Source organism: Myotis nattereri (assembly GCF_964212035.1).
Source record: "Myotis nattereri genome assembly, chromosome: 17".
Classification (NCBI taxonomy): domain Eukaryota; kingdom Metazoa; phylum Chordata; class Mammalia; order Chiroptera; family Vespertilionidae; genus Myotis; species Myotis nattereri.
In genome coordinates, this window is record NC_138092.1 from 35,154,018 (window position 1) to 35,164,874 (window position 10,857).

The 10,857-nt window shown below is 41.9% G+C and overlaps 1 pseudogene across 1 annotated transcript; it reads right to left on the minus strand.

Annotated features, from left to right (window-relative positions):
- Window positions 1-4,644: 4,644 nt before the first annotated feature.
- Window positions 4,645-5,759, minus strand: LOC308533606 (large ribosomal subunit protein uL4-like; annotated as a pseudogene). Its single transcript has 2 exons — window positions 5,630-5,759; window positions 4,645-5,217 (listed from the first exon to the last, which is right to left on the minus strand). The product of its transcript is annotated as a large ribosomal subunit protein uL4-like (transcript).
- Window positions 5,760-10,857: the final 5,098 nt, after the last annotated feature.

Here is a 10,857-nt window from a genome sequence, read left to right on the forward strand (position 1 = left end):
TAATAATTAGATAAATATCTTAGGCCAGTGATGGTGAACCTATGACACGTGTGTCAGAGGTGACATGCGAACTCATTTTTTTGGTTGATTTTTCTTTGTTAAATGGCATTTAAATATATAAAATAAATATCAAAAATATAAATCTTTGTTTTACTATGGTTTCAAATATCAAAAAATTTCTATATGTGACACGGCGCCAGAGTTAAGTTAGGGTTTTTCAAAATGCTGACAGGCCGAGCTCAAAAGGTTCGCCATCCCTGTCTTAGGCTCTCATTGATACCCAAGTTCTGGATGATTTTTCAGGGAGAACAAAGAGACTAGCACAGTCAGCAGCATAGTTTTATTCAAGGCATTTGCTCTGTCTCCCTAGTCTTTCCTCCCACAAGGAGTATGTATGGCCTCCCCAAGTCTACTACTGAGGTCCTAGCCACCATCTCCCACCTGCAGGAGCTGCCGCTTATGAGAGAAAGCTCCTTTACCCACATCAAGACTCCAGTCAAGATGCCCACAGCCATCTCTCAGGCCATCAACTATAAATTAAATATTTTTCCCCAATAGGCATTACATTCATAAATATTAAAATTCAAAAGTACAGACAGTATATAGTGAAATCTCCTCCTCACACCCTTGTTCCCCAGATGCCTAGCTCCCCTCCCTTCGTGAAACAAGTGTTTCCAGTTTCTCATGTAACCTCCTAGAGATAAATAATGGAAAATAATTGTTTAGATTTCCTAAATAATGAAAAATATTTCATTCAGAAAAATTAGAAAATACAAATGACCACTAAAAAGACAATAGAACCATCCCTCTGATGCTGTTAACATTTGGGTGTGTATCATTTTAGATTTCTCTGTGCTTGAATTAACACCCATGCATATCTAAGAAATTATAATGAAACAAAATAATTAAATTTAAAAATATCTCTCTGGGCTCAGAACCAAGATGGCGGCATAAGGTATATACCTGTACATGCCGCCCCCCACAACCACATTAAAACTACAACTAAAAGGCAAAACGGCTATCATCCAGAACCACCGGAAAGCTGGCTGAGTGGAAGTTCTACAACTAGAAGGAAAGAAGAAAGCGCATTGAGGCTGGGTAGGAGGTGCAGAGGCGCCAAGAGCAGAGGTACAAAGGTGCGCGAACCGGACAGCAACTGGATGCGCGGTTCTTTTCAATTGGGAGATACAAGCTCCTGACTGCACTGAACTCGTTTCTGGTGAGACTCTAGGGACCCAGACTCCTATGGGGAGAAACTGGATTGTTTGGCATCGGGTCGGAAAGGAAAGCGAGGGTGGCTTTCTTGCAGAACTGCTCGCAGGGATCAGTGTTACTGTGGGGGCCCGGGACTCGGGGACACGAGGACACAGAGACCTAAAGACCTGGAAACGGCTGACGGGCAGCCATCGCTGCTTGCTCTGCCCTGGTGATTCTCTGAGACCCCGCCCCACCCAATTTACAACCCACCCAAGCTGTGCGCAGTGGTGCAAATGTCCTTTTGCAGCCTAACCTAACAAACTGCAGCTGGATCAGAGAGCTCCAAAATTTCCTAACCCCAAACAAAGAGGAGAAATCTGAAGCTCTTGTGGTAGCTCCTGCTAGGTGGACTCACACAGTGGTTGAATTTGCACCTCCTTGGAGATCCAGTGTACCCAGTGGTCAGATACCAGATTTCAACTCCTCACATCCATAAGTGACACACTCAAGAGGCAGACTCTGAGCACCAAAGCCCCACTGAAGCAAGTCCTGCCCCATAAAGGTGTCTTCAGCACAGCAGTTCTTCCACTATAGACACAGCGGGTCCTTGCAGTCAATTGGCCTGGAGGTCATTTCCTCCCAGGGATATCAACAACAATCAAGGCTTAATTACAACAAGACTGCACGCAGCCCACAAAGGAGTGCACCAAGAGTGTCCACCTTAGGTGATTAGGGAGGCTGAGCCACTGGGCCCAATAGGACACCTACCATACAAAGCCACTCTATCAACACAGGGAAGCAGCTAAAATGCAAAGACAAAGACACATGTCACAAAAGCAAATTACTGAATTTAGAGTTCAAAACCACAGTTATAAGGTTACTCAAGAATCTTCTACAAACCTCCAAGGAACTTAGTGAGACCTTCAAAGATCTTAATGAGAATACTAAAAAAAATGGAAAAGGACCAGTCAGAAATTAAGCATACACTGACTGAAATTAAAAATAATATACAGAGATCCAACAGAAGACTCAAGAATCAAGTCAAAGATTTGAAATACGAGGAAGCAAAAAACATCCATCTGGAAAAGAAAAAAGAAAAAAGAATCCAAAAATATGAAGATAGTGTAAGGAGCCTCTGGGACAACTTCAAACGTACCAACATCCAAATTATCGGGATGCCAGAAGTAGAGAAAGAGCAAGATACTGAAAGCCTATTAGAAGAAATCATGACAGAAAACTTCCCCTACCTGATGAAAGAAATAGACTTACAAGTCCAGGAAGCGCAGAGAACCCCAAACAAAAGGAATCCAAAGAGGACCACACCAAGACACATCATCATTAAAATGCCAAGGGCTAAAGACAAAGAGAGAATCTTAAAAGCAGCAAGAGAAAAACAGTTACCTACAAGGGAGTACCCATATGACTGTCTGTCAGCTGATTTCTCAACAGAAACCATGCAGGCCAGAAGGGAGTGGCAAGAAATATTCAAAGTGATGAATAGCAAGGACCTACAACCAAGATTACTCTACCAAGCAAAGCTATCATTCAGAATTGAAAGGTCAGATAAAGAGCTTCACAGATAAGAAAAAGCTAAAGGAGTTCATCACCACCAAACCAGGATTATATGAAATGCTGAAGGGTATTTTTTAAGAAGAGAAAGAAGAAAAAGGTAAAGCTAAAAATTATGAACAACAAAGGGACAACAAATACATATGTATCAACAAGTGAATCTAAAAATTAAGTCAGAATAAACTGGTGAATATAATAGAAGCAGGGGCATAGAAAGGAAGTGGACTGACAATTCTTGGGGGGAAGGAGGTGTGGGGGTGCAGGAAGAGACTGGACAAAAATCTTACACCTATGGATGAGGACAGTGGCTGGGGGTAAGGGCATGGGGTGGGGTGGGGTGGGAACCAGGTGGAGGGGAGCTATGGGGGAAAAAAGAGGAACATCTGTAATAATCTGAACAATAAAGATTTATTAATTAAAAAATAAAAAATAAAAAAATGGATTATCATGTCGCGATAGCGAGCACCATTAACTGTTATTGCCTGAGCAGCCGCATTTCTGTCATGGAAAATTTCAACAAAAGAGAGTGTATGTGCCAGCAAAGCTGTGAAGGCCATTTACTCGATATGCTATTCCATACATAACCCTATACTGTATACTTTATGAATCAATTAAAAATTTACAATTTTTAATTATAAACCTGTGTTTTCTATCAAAATTACCTCTTGTGTGAATTTTGGGACACCCTTTAATTAAGAACTCATTAAATACTTTTTGGATGCAGGAACTAAATTCACTTTAAAATAGCTACCATTTCCTAATACCCACTGGCTGTTCAAGACTCTCCCTGTACCCCTTTTTCTTACCCCTTCCCCAAGGATGAAGTAAAATTTTTTTAAACCAATGAGCTCAAACACAAAGTTGAAGAGAATGACTGCAAGTGCTTTCTTCACAAACTACTTTAACTAAAAAGATCGACAATCACTCATACATAATCCAGTTACAATTTCTTGAGGGCCTACTGAGTGCTGTATCAGGTACACTATTTAAATGATCTCTTATACTATTCTTTGAGGTAAATGATTTATTATCCAGTTATAGACAGTAGCTAATGACTTTTCAAATCTATGGAGTGCATACTATGTTTCACGCACTGTTCTACGCATTACCATGTTTTTTCATTCAACAAAATATTTATTTAGTATCTACTATGTGCCAGGTGCTATAGAGCAGTGATCAACAGACAAAATCTCTGGTTTTATGGAGTTTACATTGGGAAAGGTGAACAGTTATAAAAATAAACAAGGAAACTAAAGTAAATGAGATCATGAAAGGTACCTAAATGAAAAAATAAAGCAGGCAATGGTGATATGAAGTTCTTATTAATCCTCACAGCAACTGTATGCAGTAGAAACAGTTATCTTTTTACGTCTAAAATAACTTGAAAGAGAGGGCTCAGTAACTTGACCAGGTTTTATGGAACTAAATATGGATGCACCAAGGGAGTCTGTAGAGGCTTTAGAGTCCCCTCCCCATAGAATGTCTATCAGCACCCCACCCCAAGCTTTGAAATGAGTAACTGGTGTTTTCTCCATCTTATGTTAAAAGCTCAGGAGAGCAGCCTCAAAACCCCAACACCTACCAAAGCTCTACAAGGGAACCATATGATTATCCCAGCTACGGCACTGTGCAAGTTCTGCAACTGCTACAATAGATGAAGAACAAAGCTGGTGTGGGATTTGTCAATAACAAAAAGAGAGAGAATTATCACTCATCCTAAAAACAACTCCAGGAGACAGGTATTATCCCAATAGGGACACCAAGGTGTGTGTTGTTGTTTTTTTTTTTTGGGGGGGGGGGGCGTGCCTTTGATCGTATTTTTATTCAAAATTAGCTGTCCAAAGTGATTTGACCGTTATGGAATAAACAAATTTAAGTTTATGCCACAGGCTTCTTTTCTTCTGTGGTGGGTTTCTTTTCTGCAGGCTTCTCAGCTGCTGGTTTCTTGGTAGCTGCAGCCTTTTTCCCCACCAAAGGCTTCTTCTGCTTCTTTAACGCCAACAGCTTTCTTTCCTTTCTTCCCTACCACAAGCTTCTTGCCTGGAATCCCCTTCTCATCTGATTTGGCTTCCAGTGCTGCTGCTGCTTTATCCACCCGAAGCTTGTGGTTCTTGGCCTGGCGAAGAATGGTGTTCCGACGCATAGGCTTTGCACATGGGTTTAGCTTCATTATGATTCTCAGGCTTTTCAGTGGATTCTTCTTCAGGACTTTGCAGTGAATCTTCTTGTGTGGAGCTCAGAGGGCTCTTTGGATCTCTGGGCTTTTCAAGATTCTGCTAAGGTCTGTATTAAGCATCTTGTGCATGGGAAGGCTGTAGTTACTCTTGAGGGAGGCAGCTCCACACCAAGTGCCATACAGCTCATCTGACTTGCAAAAAGCACTTTCAGTTCAAATGCAGAAACAGCCCACATGCCCTCCAGGCGCAAGTTTCGAAATGTTCAGTTTGCTTACTGTTATGCCCAGAATTCAAGATCCCCAAGAAACCACGCCAGGGAGCCAGTCCGATGCAAAAGCAGAAGGTCCTTTATTGAGTTAGCTAACACAACCCGGGCCTCCAGTCGACGCAGCGACCGGAAACCGAGTGCCACCCATGAGAAAATCAGGGCTTTAATAGTGAGGGGAGGGGAGCTAACTGTGGGCCCTGCCGATTGGCCAGGCGCAAGTCGGGTCTTGTTACACAGAATGTGGTCATCTCTATGGCGCGCACATCCCTTACTTGTCATTGGTTAGTTCAAAGAAATCCCGGGCGTGGCCAGCAGGGGCCTGGGCTTCCGGGAAGAAGGCACTCTTCTGAGCACATGGCCTCTGCCCCAACATGGAGGATCCAGGGTAAGATGGAGGGCGTAGCCCTAGCCCTTTCACTTACATTAAGCATAGTAATTCCAGGGATGTTTCTGAAGGCTTTGATGACACTATTATCCTCATTAGAGATGATGCCAGGTCCCCTGCGCTGGATACGACGGTTTCTCATTTTGCCCTTGCCAGCCCTCATTCGCTAAGAGGCTGCCTGTCTCCAGCAAAGTCTCTTGAGAGAAAGCAAAGGTGTGTATTGAAAGAAGGTACTTTGGGATCATTTCTAAGGAAATAAAAACACAAAAGGACTCTTCTCACACACACCAAAACCAACCAAACAAATAAAAACAGTCTCAAAGCATCAATATGAAATGTTTGGCTGAAAGGAGAGGTGTCTTGAGTCTTAAGTACTTTTCCATTCCCTGAACAGCTTATTGAGCTCCCCACCTCTCCCCCCTTATGATTAATAGAGCTTCATGAGCTGTTCAGTCTCCAGGCCATTTTGCTTTAGGAAGCTTTGATTTGAAAAATGAGACAAGTAGTTTCAGTGCTGTCATCATTAGGGGATAAAAAGAAATCTATTTAAATGGTTTTTAAATATTCACAAGAAGAGCCGGAGGGTCTTGGCCATGTTCCTCTCCTCTGTCCCTCTTGCCCAGATAACCTATTGCATCAGAATAATGAACACAAACTGTGACTCTGTCAGCAGATGCTGAAGACAGTTACAGGAGTGTGGCCAATGTTGGCCTGAGCTCTTGTCCCTCAAGAACTTGGGTCTTTAAGGATGTGGTTCAATAAAGGATCTCTGACATGGCTTCTCTCAAGCAGGATGCAAGACAAGATGGCTGGGGAAATAACAATCTGTTGTTTTTTTATAAAAAAGCTTTTAAAATTAGTTCCATGTAATTGGAACTTTTTAGCATCCAAGAAGATCAGAACCAAATCTGGGCCAGCTGTAATTACTGAAGAAAAATAAGCCTTTAAAAGGGTGTATAAATTGGTAGAACCTGTTTAGATGCATTCTGTCAAATGCATCAAAATTTAAAATGTGGATTCCCTTTAGTGATTCCACTTCTAGGACACTTTTAGAACAAATGGAAAGATATACTAGTATATACAAGAATATTTGCAAACACACTTTGTAATTTGAAAAACAACAACATAAACGTACATCTATAGAGGGATGGTTAATGAGTTATAATTTATCTGTACTAAAGTATATATTATGCAGTGAATAAAAAGGATAAGATCACCTGGCCAGTGTTGCTCAGTGGTTAAGCATCCACCCATGAACCAAGAGGTCCCTGGTTCAATTCCTGCTCAGGACACATACCTGGGCTGTGGGCTCAATCCCCATAGGGTGTGTGCAGGGGGCAGCTGATCAGGAATGTTTCTCTCTCATCAATGTTCTCTCTCTCTATTCCTCTCCCTTCCTCTCTCTCTAAAAATCAATAAAAGCATATATTTTTTAAAGGTTAATATATTTGTGGTTCAACAAGGAAAAAGGTCCACAACATATTAATATACACGAAGAAAAAAGTAGGATATAAGGCAGTATATATGGTATGAACCCATTTACATAAGATATACACTCTGATAGCACTGCGCAGCTGTTGCTCAGCAAGAAGTTCCCTGCCACAGAGTTCCCTCCTTCCTATCATGCTTTTCCCCTTCCCCTTCCTGCACTACAGACCAGGCAGCACCCAGAAGGGCCAACTAAAGAACCTAAGAGATCTGAGCTCTTAATTCTCAGTCCTTCAGTGACCAAGGCCCTGTTACCAGAGAAAGAGGGGACACCCATGCTTGGGAAAGGCTGTCTAAATTTACCATCTAACTCCAGCCATGTTCAGAGATATATCCTATATAATAAAGAGCTAATATGCAAATGATCATCATGCCCTCACACCCTCATGCCCTCACACCAGGGCTGGGGAACCTAGTGCCGGGGCCAAGGGACCTGAGGCTGCATCCCCCACCCCGACACCAGGGCCAGGGACATGAGGCCGGGCTGGGGGACCTGAGGCTGCGCCCTCCACCCAGCGGGGCTTGATTGGGGACCTAAGGCTACGCCCCCTGCCCAGCACTGGGCCAGAGGACCTGAGGCTGTGCCCCCCTCCTACCCTGTGGGGCTTGACAACGGTGGGGACAGCTGGGTCTGGGTCTCACGCGATTGTGAGGCCCGCGGAGGTGGGTGGGGACTTGACTCTGGGTCCCGCGGCGTGCCCCAGACTCTGACAGGGGGGAGATTTTCATATACATTTTACTAATTTTCTTTCATCTCTGACACTTCTATTATAGAGAAAGGGCAAAGAGCAATATTAAAATACAGTGGGGCCTTGACTTACAAGTGTCCCGACTAATGAGTTTTTTGAGATACCAGCTGTCTCTCAGCCGATTTTTTGCATTGAGTTGATAGAGTAATTTGAGTTAACGAGCTCCTTAACGAGCTCCTTAATGAGCTCGGTCTCAGAACGAATTAAACTCGTAAGTCAAGGCCCCACTGTACTTCCTTTAATTAATTCCCTTTTAATGTGCACAAATTCATGCACTGGGCCACTAGTTTGTATATAAAGATGGCCATAGTGCAATCTAACCTTGTGAAAAGGTGATTTGTTGAAAGATGAGTGCTGGGCTGCAGAGCAACTGCTTTTCCCATCATAAACATCTTCGATCTTTAAAAAAATATTTAAAGACCAGAATGATCCACACCAAATCCTAGCAGCAATTTGATCTTGGGATTAGGGAGGCTGGGGTCTGGGGAGAGTAACCTGTCACTCTTTACTGTATGTAGTTCTCCATTAGTTGAATTTTCACAAGCAAATGATATTTTATATTTTTTAAATGATACTTTTAAGTTTATTCACTCTTAGAAAGAGAAAAAATAAGCAAATTTAAGCAAATCAAATACAGACACGCTAGCAAATGGAGCTTTAAGCATATTGTGGTTTGTTTCAGCCATTTTAACTGAATACAATTTGAATTATGAAAATGTTGCTTTATTTCTCAATACACATTTGATCTCAAACTTTTTAATTCAATAAATGTATACTTTCTTTGCAACTTTATCAATGCAACCTTAGTTTTATTTTCTGATCCAGGAATTTCCTTACAAATCTGTATACCTGCCTGCTAGGTACTTCCACCTGGATGTTCCAATGTAGTTTAAACTGACATGTCTAAAACCAAGTCCATCATCTTCACCAAATATCCTACTTTTCCTAAGGATATTCTCTTCCACCCATCACCTAGACTTAAAACTCCAACACTTGTTGAGTAGTCCTCTGTCTTGTTTCCTCAATAAATTAATGGCCAGACACTTCTTGTGTTTATCTGTGGTATCTCTGACATCATTTCCTTCTTTGCCATTCCCAAAGCCAATCCTTAAATGTAGGCCTCCCATCTCAATGTCACCTTGTATATTTATTACAATACTAGAGGCCTAGTGCATGAAATTTGTGGATGGGTAGGGTTCCTAGCAGCTGTCAGCCGAGGTCTCCCTTCCCCCAGCTGCCAGCTGGGCCTCCCTTTGCACCACCTTGGCCTGGCACCACCCGTTCACCTGCTCCACCATCCCACCGCAGCCCCACTCTCGCCAGGGCCCATCAGGGCTGGCAGCACCTCCACTGCTGCCTGCTGCCAGTGCTGTGTCACCAACACCCACCATGTTCCATGCTGCCCCTGGTGGTCAGCGCACATCTAACTCCCGGTTGGTCAAAATCCCACAGGTAGGGACAATTTGCATATTAGCCTTTTATTATATAGGATCTATAAGGATCTATAATATTGTGTAAATCTCTGCACCTCATTCCCCCCTCAATTGCAATCCCTAATAGACTGTAAGCTCCTCAAAAGGATTCATGTTCTAGTCATCCCAGCACCCAGCATCATACCTACAATACAGTGGGTGCTAGAGTAATATTTTTTCAGTGAACAGATATATGGAAAGAAGCAGTTGGTCTTTATTTCTAGCAGATTCTCCTTTTCCCATTTCTATATCACCTACCTATATTCTTCAATAGTTTTCCCTAGTTGATAATTTAATGTATCATCATCATTGGTAATTTGCCACTTTTCAGATAAGAGCATATCCTTTCAAATTCAGTCATAAATGGAATTTTAAAAGCTTTATTTGATATATTCAGTGCTTTTCAAAGAAAATTTGAAAAATTCAAAGGTATAGAACCTAGAAAACTCCAATTTAAATTTCTATTGAGACTCTTACAAAACAGTAGAAATGAGCATTTATGAAACATTAGAGTGTTAAAGACCAATTCTCTTAATAGTCAATTCTTAAAAATTATTTTATAAGGGGAAGGAATACACATTAAGAATGGAATCATGTAATTTACAAATTATTTCTAAATAGCTCTCTAACTATGATGTTCAGCTTATTAGGAGTTGTTAATATTCTATTACTCAGAGGCCATTAGCACATTCTGCTAGCAGTATAGATCACATAATATCAAGTGACAAGGGAAGGACATGAAGTGTCCCAATTATTATTTCTTTTAAAAAGAGCTGTCGTGACCTTCTTCCCAGAGTGTGAACTATCTGAAAATGCTACAACCCTTCTCCATTAAATGGAAACCATCAGGAGAGGGGAAGATTACCTAAATTGAATAATAGCTAACATTTATTATCTATACTCACTATATGCCAGGCACAGTGCTAAGGGTTTTACAATAATTCACTAAATCCTCGCAAAAACTTTGAGAGAGGTACTGTAATTATCCCCATTTTACATATAAGGAGACCAAGTCCCCACTGAGGTTTTAAGTAACATGACTAAGGTTACATAGCTTCTAAAAAGGGAGCCAGGTGTGGCAGTCATGGAGAATCCTTCACAGAAGAATTTGTCCTTCCTTGCTGCAGGGAGTGCCATCAGCAACAGCCTCAAGCAGTCAGCTCCTTCTGAGTTTTCCTCAATTGTATAAAGCAGCTCTCCCAAGAATATACCTTTCCCAGCCAAACCCAATCATTGATTCTCATTGAGGTTTAAAGTCTAGCCTTTTAGAATCTCTGGGGGATAGTTGTAATGGGTCTTATACATTCCAGGGCTCCCCCTGGGGCTGAGGTTTTGCTGGACCAGCATTGCAATTCCACTCTCCCTCTGCCCAAGCCTGCTTCCTCCTTCTGTCCATGGGAGTCAATACCTATAAATACTCTACATGCCAAACTCCGTTCAAAGATCCATTTTTGGAAAATGGAGATCAGGTAAAGAGCAACTGTCTTAAAAGAGTGGATGATGTTCCAACTTTAGAGCCTTCAGAAAGGGAATATGGCATGTGCCTTGCATA